Source organism: Giraffa tippelskirchi, chromosome 2 (genome assembly GCF_054371585.1).
Source record: "Giraffa tippelskirchi isolate mGirTip1 chromosome 2, T2T-mGirTip1v1.2.pri, whole genome shotgun sequence".
NCBI lineage: Eukaryota > Metazoa > Chordata > Mammalia > Artiodactyla > Giraffidae > Giraffa > Giraffa tippelskirchi.
The window spans coordinates 106,312,462-106,326,452 of NC_137276.1; the positions used below are offsets into that span (position 1 = coordinate 106,312,462).

General features: G+C 46.9%; 1 protein-coding gene and 1 non-coding gene across 2 annotated transcripts in view; one reads left to right on the forward strand and one right to left on the reverse strand.

Annotated features, from left to right (window-relative positions):
- Positions 1-3,826: 3,826 nt before the first annotated feature.
- Positions 3,827-3,899, reverse strand: TRNAE-UUC (transfer RNA glutamic acid (anticodon UUC)). Its single transcript has one exon. It is a non-coding gene; the product is annotated as a tRNA-Glu (tRNA).
- Positions 3,900-10,230: 6,331 nt separating this feature from the next.
- FAM3B (FAM3 metabolism regulating signaling molecule B) overlaps positions 10,231-13,991 on the forward strand; it is a 93,839-nt gene continuing 90,078 nt past the window's right edge. The window contains exon 1 of the mRNA XM_081574163.1: positions 10,231-10,312. The gene's annotated coding sequence lies outside the window, so the exon portion shown is untranslated. The remainder of the gene's footprint in view (positions 10,313-13,991) is intronic.

Genomic DNA, 13,991 nt, shown 5'->3' on the forward strand with positions numbered 1-13,991 from the left:
GCAGAGTACATCATGAGAAACGCTGGGCTGGAAGAAACTCAAGCTGCAATCAAGATTGCCGGGAGAAATATCAATAACCTCAGATATGCAGATGACACCACCCTTATGGCAGAAAGTGAAGAAGAACTAAAGAGCCTCTTGATGAAGGTGAAAGAGGAGAGTGAAAAAGTTGGCTTAAAGCTCAATGTTCAGAAAACTAAGATCATGGAATCTGGTCCCATCACTTCATGGGAAATAGATTGTGAAACAGTGGAAACAGTGTCAGACTTTATTTTGGGGGCTCCAGAATCACTGCTGATGGTGATTGCAGCCATGAAATTAAAAGACGCTTCTTACTCCTTAGAAGGAAGGTTATGGCCAACCTAGATAGCATATTTAAAAGCAGAGACATTACTTTGCCAACAAAAGTCCGTCTCGTCAAGGCTATGGTTTTTCCAGTGGTCATGTATGGATGTGAGAGTTGGACGGTGAAGAAAGCTGAGCGCTGAAGAATTGATGCTTTTGAACTGTGGTGTTGGAGAAGACTCTTGAGAGTCCCTTGGACTGCAAGGAGATCCAATCAATCCATCCTAAAGGAGATCAATCCTGGGTTTTCATTGGAAGGTCTGATGTTGAAGCTGAAACTCCAATACTTTGGCCACCTCATGCGAAGAGTTGACTCATTGGAAAAGACCCTAATGTTGGGTAGGGTTGGGGGCAGGAGGAGAAGGGGACGACAGAGGATGAGATGGTTGGATGGCATCACCGACTCGATGGACATGGGTTTGGGTAGACTCTGGGAGTTGGTGATGGACAGAGAGGCCTGGCGTGCTGCAATTCATGAGGTCACAAAGAGTCGGACACGACTGAGCGACTGAACTGAACTGAACTGAACTGATAGGACCTACTATATCTGTATAGGACCTACAGATATACTCAATATCTTGTATTAACCTATAATGGAAAAGAATCTGAAATATTTTATGGAAAACCAGAATGAACTTTTTGACCAACCCAATATGTAGAACTGAATCACTATTCTGTACACCAGAAACTAACACAACATTGTTAATCAACTATACTTCAATAAAAGAAATTTTTTAAAAGAAGGATTAAAAAAAGAGAGACCAAAGACTGGAAAAAAATGGAGCAAAAAGTCAGAGATGTTTTCTCTAAAAGAACTACAGTTAATTTACAATATTCTTTTGAAAATTCTACATTTTCTAAACATATATTACTTTTAATAGTGAGGAACAACTATTGAAAAAGCAATCTTGTGCACTGTTTTCTTCCTGTTCCACACTTGTCCCTGTTCTTATTTTATTCTCTTAGTGGATGCCAACCGTTCCCCATCCCCTGCCCCCCACCAGAAGCCTGGGCAGGAAACCTAAGTCATCCCATGCCCTCCCTTTCCTTATTCCCCATTCAAATTGCTTTTGGTCCTAGCCCAAAACCCTCTGCCCTCACCTGGATTGTTCTAGACACCTGTCCTCTGGGCTCTTGAGCTGGCTCCTTTATTCATCTCCTTGTCCTCAGCCTCTCCCATTCTGAACCCACCTTCCGTATGAGCTGGACCACTTCCAGCCTAAACACTTCCATGGTTTGCAGCAGCCACAGGAGAAAAATCCATATGCAAACAGTCAAGACCAGCCCCAGTTTGACCTAACTCTACGTCTTCCAGGGCACACCTGTCACACTCCCATGTCTGGAACAGTCATCAAGTTGTCTAATAATAGCTGGCACACATCAAACTTCAATCAACTAGAACGCACACTGGCCCATGCCAGCTGCTGCGGGCTGGCTGGATCTGCCCTCTTGAGAGTGGAATGCATGAATAGTGGAGGAAGGGATTCAACCTGGCTCCCAGTTCCAGAAAGAACCAGTTCTAAGCCGTGCTAGAATAACAATTTGTCCTGGCTTAGGAATGTGGAAGGATAGGATCGCAGATTCCTGCCCGGCAACCACGACAGTACCCAGTCTATGTTTTGATCATTTGAATAACATATTCTGTTACCTCTACGCTTTTCTTTGCACTTTCACTATTTCCTTGGTTCCTTCTGGCCACCTCATTAGATAGCTGGAGCAGACAGCATCCCCATGTTATATGAAGTGGAGGGTCTGTCAAGTTAGGGATTTATTTAAATACTTTTCCAGTGAAGCTGTTCAAATTCACATTCCACTCAGCAGAGTATGAAATCAGTCATCTGGCTGATGTTAATATTATTATTATTTTAAGTCCTTGCTAATTTTAAAGATATCAAACCAGTCAATCTTAAAGGAAATCAACCCTGAATAGTCACTGGAAGGACTGCTGCTGAAGCTCCAATACTTTGGCCACCTGATGCAAAGAGCCTACTCATTGGAAAAGACCCTGGTGCTGGGAAAGACTGAAGGCAGAAGGAGAAGAGGGTGACAGAGGATGAGATGGTTGGATGGTATCATCAACTCAATGGACAAGAATTTGAGTGAATTTTGGGAGATAGTGAAGGACAGGGGAGCCTGGTGTGCTGCAGTCCATGGAGTCGCAAAGAGTTGGACATGACTTAGTGACTGAACAACAACAACAACAACGTCTTTGAAAGAGAAGAAAGTGAACCCAAGCAACAGAACTCCGTCTCCACCCAGGAACAGCAAAATTGAGGTTTTCCTCTTGGTGCTTTATTGGGGAAACCCCAAGAGACGCTTTTAAAAGCTGGTAAATACACAGTCAATGAAGTCATCACAGGGAGGGGAAGAAGGAAGAGGCGTTCCCTTCAGTTACCATTAAAACAAATCTAAGGCTTATCAATCTATTTGCTCATTCATTGTGTCCAGTCATTGAACAAATATTGAGGGAGTGCCAGCTGATACCAGCCCTATCTGAGGCCCCTGGGATTCCACTGTGAACAAGTCAGGGACCCTATCTATCCTCATGGAACTTGTCTGGTGGAGAGAGGTTTACACTCCAGATGATAAGCCAGTTAACACAAAAATGCCTAAAATACTGCCAAAAATGTCTAAAATACTGCTGGGCAGTACTCAGTGCTGCAGAGGAGAGGCAAAGTAGGGGAAGGGAGAGCAACAGGGAGGGGAAGGGCTGGTTTAGATAAATATCATGGCCCCCATCCCATCACCATGGCCCTCGTCCCTTCACCATGGCCCATTTCCACAAAACCCCACAGGCTGCCCTTTTGTGGCTCCCCCACCATCAAGGCTACCCTAGAGATCCATGCTCCATCCATCCAGCTCTCACCTGCACAAACTCTGGGAAAGGCCAGAGAGAACCCCAGGGCTGGAGGTTCAGCAGGCACGGCTGTGTCCCACCAGCCCCAAGTGGAGATGCCTGCCACACTGTGCCCTGGTGGCACTGGCCAGGCCAGTTCAGTCCCTCTCACACCCTGCTGCTCACCATTACCCCACCAGAGGCAGCCTCTAGTTCACACACCAGGAAGCAATAGCTGGGCATGACTGTCATTTGCAAGGTGTCCAGAAGGAAGGGGTGGGAGGAACAGGCTGTCTCTGTGACCCAGCTCCCTGATTATGAGCATCCCTTCTCTCATAACCTCCCTCATAAGCTGTCCCCACCCCACCCCTCCCATCCATCAAGACCCGACGTAGGCACACCCCAGGTAGACCCTCTCACCTCCCCTCCCTGTCACACCTTGACTAGCTGTGTTACAAGGGGCCACACCCCACCCCTACCCCCCAACCCAGAGGCTTCACCTGGGCACTTGGAGTGAATACTTAAGAGTCCTATCCACCTTGATGCTCTGATTGAATGTCACCCAGATGCAGATGGTGAATTGCTATTTTATTCTTTTGTTTCTTTATGTTTTTCGGCAGAGCTATACAGTTTGTGGGATCTCAGTTCCCCAACCAGGGATTGAACCTGGGCCTATGGCAGTGAAAACACAAAGTCCTAACCACTGGACCACTAGGGAATTCCCAGTGAACTGCTATTTTAATAAACTAATTCTGTTAGAGTGAAGAAGTCAGAAACAGAAAAACAAACATCATATATTAACATGTATACAAGAAATCTAGAAAAATGGCATGGATGAACCTGTTTGAAGGGCAGAAATAGAGATGCAGATGTAGAGAACAGACTTGTGGACACAGCAGGGGAAGGAGTGGGGGTGATGAGAGAGTAGCATTGACGTATACACACCACCATGTGTAAAATAGCAAATGGGAAGCTGCTGTAGAGCACAGGGAGCTCAGCTCAGTGCTCTGTGATGACCTAGAGGGCTGGGATGAGGAGGGGGAGGGAGCTCAAAAGGGAGGGGATACATGCATGCATACATCTGATTCACGTTGTTGCACAGCAAAACCCAACACAACACGGTAAGCAGTTATCCACCAATTTAAAAAAATAAGTTAACTCTGTTAACAAGTGCTTCCAGAGGAAAGAAGTACGGGTGACCTGACAGTGCTCTCAAAGCATCCCCTGCACAGCATCTCCGGCAGCCCCCTGGGGTAGCGGGGGTCCGCAATTCCAACCACTCCTTCCCAGGTGGTGCAGGTCCTGGGTTGCCCACTGAGGGCCTGATGCCATGACAGCCTCTCTCCCGCGATCCTTTCTTCTCAAATCCAGTGCTTCTCACCTGGGACAGTTCTGCCTCCCAGGGAGAGTTCTGTGGTGCTCACAACTGGGGCAATGCCACTGGCCACAGTGGACAGAGAACAGGGTTGCTACCAACCATCCTCCTGGGGACAGGACAGCCCCCAGAGCAAAGAATTATCTGGTCCCAAATAACAAGAACGCCCCCAAAACCTTACGTACTAACTCAGTAGTACCTAATTCTGTCTACATATGGGAGCTATCTAGAGTTTTTCTACAAATGTCAGCTCCTGGGCTCCCTTCTGCACAACGTCAGCATCTCAGGGGTGAGGCCTTTGTTCTGCACTTGGATGTGCCTCATGATTCCAACATGGGTCCCCAGCTGAGAGCCAGAAGCCTGCACCAGCACTAACCAGAATGGTGGAAGTAGTGGGCTGGGGAAGAGAGCTAGGACGTGGGGACTTTAGATTCCTAATTCCCAGCACACATTTTTTTCTAACTCCAGCTGCCAATATGTGGGGAGGGGATTTGGGGGGGGGGGAGCTTGAAGACAAACTGCTTTTTGTGGTCTGTTCAGTGTAATGTCCTCCCTCTGCACATGGGGGGTGGGGGTGGGGCAGGTGGTTTCCCACTCCAGCCCAGAAGCCCCATTCAGCATTCCCGTTTGTCACTGCTGGCTTCAAACTCCCCCAGGAACCCTATATGGGAGTTTTCATCTCATCTTTATGAAAACCATAGAGGCAGACAGTTAACAATCGTCATCATCACCATGCCATCTTAAAGGTGAAGAAACTAAGGGCTGGAAGAATTAGGTGAACTGATTAGAAATGTGGCAGAGCTGCGACTGGAACCTAGAATTTGTGAAGTCAAATTAAACGTGGTCTTTACTTTATTCCATTGATTTCCAGAGTTCATTTGTTCATTCATTTATTCAAAAGGTACTGAAAATTTGCTATGTGCCAAGTATGGTTTTAGTAACTGGATAAACAAGTCTTGGGCTTTCCTGGTGGCTCAGTGGTAAAAAAAACAAACAAACAAAACACCAACCTGCCAATACAGAAGACTCAGGTTCGATCCCTGGGTCAGGAAGATCACCTGGAAAAGAAACAGCAACCTACTCCTGTATTCTTGCCTTTAGAATCCTATGGACAGAGGAGCCTGGCAGGCTATAGTCCATGGGGTTGCAAAAGAATTGGACATGACTCTGGGACTAAAACACAATAAACAAGTCCTGTCCATAAGTAGGGCTTCCCTGGTGGCTCAGCTGGTCAAGAATCCGCCTGCAATGTGGGAGACCTGGGTTCGATCCCTGGGTTGGGAAGATCCCCTGGAGAAGGGAATGGAGGAAGGTGAGGACCAGGTGAAACTAAGCCCATGCAAAAGTGAAAGCTGCCTTTGTTTCTCTCCTTAGAAAGAAGGCAGACACTTTTATTAAACAGGCTTTAAAATTTTTTCTTGCCATCTCTTGAAAAATGTGTGTGTGTGTGTGTGTATACGTGGAACTACTTGCTATTCTCGCAACGTGCTGTTCACTGTTAGACATTGTGAGAGAAAAGCAGCTTTAGATCATGGTTTTTAAAAGGAAAGCTCCATTAGGAGAAAAGAATAAGCCAGGTTCCTCGGCACGATGGTTGTTAGGCAATGCGACCAAGGAGTTTTTGCTTTGCATTCTTCACCAGATATTCTGACTTCTTTCCATGATGTCAAGAACAAACTACAACAGTGATTTCAGTGTTTTTATTTCTCTCAGAAAGCCTCTCTTCTCCAGCCAAATCCTGTGTTGTTCAAATACCTTAGCTGTCAACACCAGTGACTGAGCTAATTGGAAGTATGACTCCTTTTCCTGATCTTGTGGCCTGAACTCCAGCTACAGTTACAGGTAGTAGCCAAAGCACTGTTTTATGAAAATACAAAAATACAAGCTTATTATTACTCCAGGTTGAATCCAGTTTGAGGCCCTTGAAGATCAGGCTTTCAAAGAGGTAAGATTTAGGGATGTCCCTGGAGTTGGACACAACTGCAGTGACTTAGCAGCAGCAGCAGCTGGAGGCGTAGTGAGTAAGAATCTGCCTGCCAATGCAGGGGACATGGGTTTGATCTCTGGTGCAGGAAGACTCCACATGCCATGCAGCAACTAAGCCCATGTGCCACAACTACCGAGCCTGTGCTCTCAAGTTTGGAATCTGCAACTACTGAACCTGTGCACCACAATTACTGAAGCTCGCCTTCCTAGAGCCCATGCTCTGCAACAAGAGCAGCCACCACAAGGAGAAGCCTGTGCACAGCAACAAAAAGTAGCCCCCATTCGCAGCAACTAGAGCAAGATTGTGCAAAACAATGAAGACCCAGTGTGACCAAAAATAATTTTAAAAAAAACAAAGGGGTAAGATTTATACATAACACATGGGTGTGGACACACTGCCATGGACAAGTCACTTAACCCATGACCATCAATTTCTTAACTTGCAAGATAAGGGCTTTGAAGGAAGACTCCCTGTAAGAGGCCTCCTTCCAGCTCCTAGAAGTTCATATAACCCTGGGTTTGGATGATCACTGCTGTTACAGAATGAATGCTTGTGTTCCCCTCAGCCCCAAATCCATATGTTGAAGTCCTAAGATGCAATGTGATGGGATTTGAAGATGGGATTCTGGGGGGTAATCGAGTCTAGGAGAGGTCGTGAGGGTGAAGTTCTTGGCGGGGTCAGTGTTCTTATAAGAGGAAGAGATACCAGAGCACAGATACGTGGGCGCTCTCTCTCTCTCTCTCTCTCACACACACACACACACACACACACACAGTCATGGGACCACACAATGAGAGGGAAGCCATCTGTAAGCCTGGAAGAGGGACTTCACCAAGGACCTAATCTTCGGCCACCTTGACGTTGGACTTCAGCCTCCTGGACTGTGAGAAAGTAAACTCCTACTGTTGAAATCCCCAGCCTGTGGTATGTTTTGTTACACCAGCCCCAGCTGACTAATAGGGAGCTGAACTAAGCAAAACCTGGACTTGTCACCTGCTTCGCATTTTTGTAGGCATCCATGCAGCACACAGCTTATTTCTGAGTGTTTCCTCAGTGCCTCAGCAGTGCTGGACGCTGGGGACGTAAAGAATAAGCATAGTCCTCGCCCACCAGGAACCTATAGGCCAGCAGGTGCATCAGCCATGTGAAAAAAGCCATTAACCTGACTTTGTAGCAAATACTCAAAAGACCTGGGTGGGGCATCAGGAGAATGAAGAGGAGGTGGGGAGCATTTTCACAGAAACATTTTGATATGGAGATTAATTCTAAAATACTTCAACCAGGGCTCCTCATACTTCTTTTTTCTTTTTTTTTTCCCAAGGATACACGATTATAAAGGGACAGAAAACCTCAGTGGGAAAGCTGAACCTTGACTTGAGGAAGTGGGCAGGGCCATGCTGATGGACAGAGCATGAAATGGGGGCTGCCTGGCCAAGGGAGCTCACATACCAATCCTGAACAGGGCCATTTCCAACATCCAGCCCTTTTTTATAAAAAAATTAATTAATTTATTTTAGCTGGAGGCTAATTACTTTACAATATTGTAGTGGTTTTGCCATACGTTGACATGAATCAGCCATGGGGGTACATGTGTTCCCCATCCTGAACCCCCCTCCCACTTCCCTTCCCATCCCATCCCTCTGGGTCATCCCAGTGCACCAGCCCTGAGCACTTGTCTCATGCATCGAACCTGGACTGGCGTTCTGTTTCACATATGATAATATACATGTTTCAGTGCTATTCTCTCAGATCATCCCATCCTCACCTTCTCCCACAGAGTCCAAAAGACTGTTTTATACATCTGTGTCTCGTTTTCTGTCTCGCATATAGGGTTATTGTTATCATCCTTCTAAATTCAATATATATGTGTTAATATACTGTATTGGTGTTTTTCTTTCTGGCTTACTTCACTCTGTATAATGGGCTCCAGTTTCATCCACTTCATTAGAACTGATTCAAATGTATTCTTTTCAATGCCAGCCCTTTTTTTTTCTTAATTTACTTTTCATTCACGTATAGTTGATTTACAATGTTGTGTTCATTTCTGCTGTACAGCAAAGTGACTCAGTTATACATACATATATATATATATATATAGACTTCTCAGGTGGCACATATGGTAGAGAACCTGACTGCCAATGCAGAACACGTAAAGAGACATAGGTTCAATCCCTGGATCAGTAAGATCACCTGGAGGAAGGAATGGCAGCCCACTCTAGTATTCTTGCCTGGAAAACCCCCTGGACAGAGGAGCCTGGTGGACTGCAGTCCAAAGGGTCACACAGAGTCGGACACAACTGAAGCAACTTAGTATATATATGTATATGTATGTATATATGTGTGTGTATACATATATGTGTATCTATCCCCTGGAGAAGGGAACGGCTACCCACTCCAGTATTCTGGCCTGGAGAATTCCATGGACTGTATAGTCCATGGGGTTGCAAAGAGTCGGACACGACTGAGTGATTTTCACTTCACTTCACTTCATGTATATACATATATATATGTGTGTGTGTGTGTGTATATATATATACATATATATATATACACATAATCTTTTTAAATCTACTTCTCTATTATGGTTTATTATAGGATATTTTTTAAAATTGAAGTATAATTGATTTACAATGTTCTGCTAACCTCTGCTGTATAGCAAAATGACTAAGTTATACACATATATGCATTCTTTTTTTAAAAAAATATTTTCCATTGGGTTTATCACAGGATATTGAGCATAGTTCCCTGTGCTGTACAGGAGGACTTTGTTGTTTATCCATCCTATATACTAATCCCAAGCTCCCAGTCCATCCCCCACCAACCACAATTTCATAGTGATACAGGCCTTCACCAAAAAACAAGAAAAATCTCAAGTAAACAACCTAACCTATCACCTAAAAGAATTCCAAAAAGAAAAACAAAGCCTAAAGTCAGAAGAAGGAAGGAAATAATTAAGATCAGTAAAGAAATACATAAAATAAAGATTAAAAGGACAATGGAAAAAATTAACAAAACCTGGTTCTTTGGAAGGGTAAACAAAATTGAAAAATCTTTGACCAGGCTCACCAAGAAGAAAAGAGAGTGAACCCAAGCACACAAAATAGAAAATAAAAAGAGAATAATCTCACCTGACACCACAGAAATAAAAAAACCATAAGAAAATACTATGAACAATTGTATGCCCACGAATTTGACAAACTAGAAGAAACGGACAACTTTCTAGAAACATACAGCCTACCCTTTTTGAATGCAGTCTCCTCTGCCTTGAGAACTTGGCTGTGGCCATGGCCTGGAGTGGGGTCATTTCCTTGAGCAATTTCAGCTAACACAACCCCAGGAAAGCCCAGGGTAGTGACTGGGCCACCAGTGGTGCCTCCTTAGGAAACTGTGGGCTCCTGAGCCTCCCCGGGGGCTCTCCCTGGTAGGGAGAATGGTGTGGGCCCAAAGGGAGGGGACAGGAGAGGCGGCGGTGGGCCCAGGGAACAACTGTGGAGATGTTGAGGGTGCTTAGGAAAGGCCGTGAGGGACCCAAATACCATACCCACGCCAGCATCTGCGGGACAGACGCGGGACAGGCTGTGGAGAACCAACTTTCTTCCCCTGGGGTCCACCTGGAGGGAAAGCCAGAGCAGACTGGAGTGCGGCCCCCCAGCGGCGGCGGGAGAGGCTGCATAGACCCCGCCACGTGTGCCCGGACCGGCGGGAAAGGGGATGGAGTGGGCACGGCGCCGCCTGCCCAGAACATGTGGAAGCCGGAGGCGGCCACGCAGTAAGAGAGGGGGCGGGAACCAGGGTCAGGAAGGGCCAGGGGCGGGGCGGCACGGAGATGGGATCTGGTGGGGTCTGCTCCCGGTTCTGGCCTAGAGGAGACCGGGTTGGGGCTGGATTCGGGACGGGACCGCGGGGCCGGTTCGCGGTTTATGGAGACACGGGCCACCATGCAGGCCAACGGGGGTCGGAGGGGTCCGCCTGGGGGTCTCGGGAATGAGCCCAAGGGTGTCCAACACCTCTGGTTTCCGGGGACGGATACCCCACATCCGGGCTGCGCTTCACTGGTCGGACTCCCCCACTCTTCTCAGCACGCGAGAAACCTGCGCCCCCGACTCCGCGCTCGTCCTCTGAGGGGGCCTTGAGTGAGAACACCACGTGGCCTAGGACCTCCGGGCTGGCTGCCCCCCAGACCCTACTCGAGCGCCCCCAGGAGAGGGTTCCAGAAGCTGCCGCGGGGGAGGGCGAGCTCCAGGGGATCAGAGCCCCCTCGAACCCTGGCTGTTCCCCAAATCGGCAGGCTTCGGGATTTCGGCACGTGCAGGGGTGTGGAAAAGTGGACAACGTCTGGAAAGGAAGGGTGGCAGGAAGTAGGGGGACCAGTGGGGGCTGTCGGAGTGACGTCATGAGGACCACGTGGCGCGGGGACCCGCAGGAGTGAGGGGGGGCGGGCAGGTCGCCACGGGGTTGTGCTGTGGTGACTTCTTCAGGGGCTCCTGTATCTTCAGTTCTCCAACCACTCCCCAAGGAAAAGCATTCATAATCATGCGCTTTCAAGCTGGAAGCACCCCAGGCCGGATGGACATCTGGAGGGCTGAGATCTTTACCGGAAGATGGGAAAGAAAAGGGGCGGGATGGGGTTCACATGGGGGTCCCGGGCGGTATGCTCTTGGGTTGATGGGGGATAGTTTGGGTACAGGGAAGGGGGTCCTACACGCCTGAGAACTGTCAACACGCTGTAGCTCAGTTCAACTCACCAAGCTCTTGAGTTTCAAAGATATTTTCGTTTTCTTCTTTTACCTTTTTTGGACTATTACTTACACAAGCTGTTGAGTTTTCTTGTTTTATTTTCTTTCCCGAAGTGGTTACCTTTAAGAAACATTTTTTTCTCCCTAGAATATCCTAGGACAGATGTCATACAGTGTTTCTTTGGTTGTCCCTTATATTTTTTTTTAATCAAAACTGAAATTCAGCTGGTTTTTCTCTTGATTGCTTATGATAGTGAGAGACAAAATGACCCATTATCATGAGAATATCGACCTTTTATGGGGAGCCTTTCCTACAATGTAGGACACCCGGGTTAGATCCCTGGGTTCAAAGATTCCCCAGGAAAAGGGAATGGCAACCCACTCCAGTATTCTTGCCTGGAGAATTCCATGGACAGAGGAGCCTGGCAGGCTACAGTCTATGGAGTTGCAAAGAGTTGGACACCAGTGAGTAACTGACACTAACTCTCGTGCACCCAGCCTTGTTCTAGGTATCGTCCCCTCCTGTCACTCTGAGGTGGCATTGTGATTCCCCCCCACCCACCACACACACTGGCTCACACTGAGGGACGGCACTAGGAGATATGGGTCAATCTGATCCAGTTTCCATGCTCTTCCTCCTAAAATCTCAGCCACTAAAGCCAACAAAACTAGTTTCATGAAGAGTGAAAACCAGGAACAAGGAAAGGCATCTGGGTGTTGGGCTTTTGCTTTTGTTTCTCACACATCTTGCATTCCAGGAAGAATGCATATAAGAGCAGACTGACCATCAGATGGCAGAAGGGCGAAGAGGGAGAGACGTGGCGTGGGGGTCTCATGGTCTGTGCGTGGTCAGTGTGTGCATGTGCACTTCTGCTCGCCACTCCAGGACTTGGTGACCTCAGTTTAAATACATTGAAAGGTGAACAGTTCCTCTCCAAGGTTGGAAGAGCTCTGAAGTGTCAGCCCTTCTACCCTCCTATGACCATCCTGGGCTGTGTCCCATGACATGGAGAGCCTTTCTGTCCGTGTAGTTGACCAGCCAGCCGGGGATCTGAAATTCAATCCTAATTCAACTGAGGTTCTGGCTGCCTCAAAGCCTTAGAGAACCAAGTGCAACATGCAAAAAAAAGGAGATGTCTGAGTGCCTGCTAGCTGCAGATGAACTGTGCTGGTACATTACTTCATTTACCCTCAGCAGCTCTGAAAATGATGTTATTCTTCCCATTGCACAGGTTAAAAATAAAACCCCAAGGGTCAGGGATATTAAATTAGGTACTCCACATCCATCAGCACAGTGTGGAACATTGATGGAAACACAGGTCTGTCTGACTGCAGTATCTGGTTCTTCCATTTCTAAAGGGTCTGCTCAATATTCTAGTCAGGCAGCCAGAAACAGCAGTCCTCAAACTTTTTCGTCTCAGAAACCCTCTGTAAACTTAAAAGTGACCGAGGACCCAGAAGCTTTTGTTTCTGTAGGTTGTGTCTCTGTGTTAGTCACTCAGTCATGTCCAACTCTTTGGGACCCCATGGACCATAGTCCGTCAGGCTTCTGTGTACGTGGAATTCTCCAGGCAAGCATACTGGAGTGAGTTGCCATTCCCTTCTCCAGGGGATCTTCCTGACCCAGGGATGGAACCTGGGTCTCCCACGATGTAGGCAGATTCTTTACTGTCTGAGCCACCAGGGAAGCCTGTAGGTTATGCATTTGAAATTAAAACAGAAAATTTTTAAATATTTGTTAATTCACTTTAAAATAACAGCACTATAGTCATTGCATGTCAACATATTTTTGTGAAAAATAACTTTACTTTCCAAAACAAAATAGCAAAAAGAATGCCATTGTTTTAAACTTTTGCAAATCTCTTTAATGTCCTTAGCAGAAGACAGCTGGGTCCTCAGGGCACCTTTTGTATTCAGTCTGTTGTAACGTGTTGTTTTGGTGGAAGGACTGGCAAAACTGTGGCCTCACATGAATACGTAGTCAGAACAGTGTGGAGTAACTTTATTTATATTTATTTATTTGGCTGTGTTGGGTCTTAGCTGTGGGGTGCAGGGTCTTCATTGCCTCATGTGGGATCTTCGTTGTGGTGCAGAGGCTCAGTAGTTGGAGTGTGTGGGCTTCATTGCTCTTCAGCACTGGGATCTTAGTTCCCCAACCAGGGATTGAACTCACATCCCTTGTATTGCGAGGCAGATTCTTTAACCACTGAACCAGCAGGGAAGTTTCAGTGTGAAGTGTCTTAGTATCCTTCTTACATAACTGTGGCTATCCTGCTTTGATCCTGTGCCAAAGTTCAACAAATGATACTTTCTTTTTTTAAAAATCATTCCCTATCATTTTCGTTTTGTGACCACACTGTGCAGCATGTGGGATTTTAGTTCCCTATGTGTGCATGTGTGCTAAGTCACTTCAGTCATGTTCGACTCTATCGGACCCTATGGACTGTAGCTCACCAGGCTCCTCTGTCCGTGGGATTTTCCAGGCAAGAATACTGGAGGCGATTGCCATTCCCTCCTCAAAGGGATCTTGCCAACCCAGGGAGCAAACCGGCATCTCCTGCACTGCAGGCAGATTCTTTACTGCTGAGCTCCTGAGGAAGCCGCCTTAGTTCCCTGACCATGCATCAAACCTGTGCCCTGTGCAGTGGAAGTGGGGAGTCTTAACCACAGAACCGCCAGGGAAATCCCAACAAATGGTATTTTCTTAAAGAT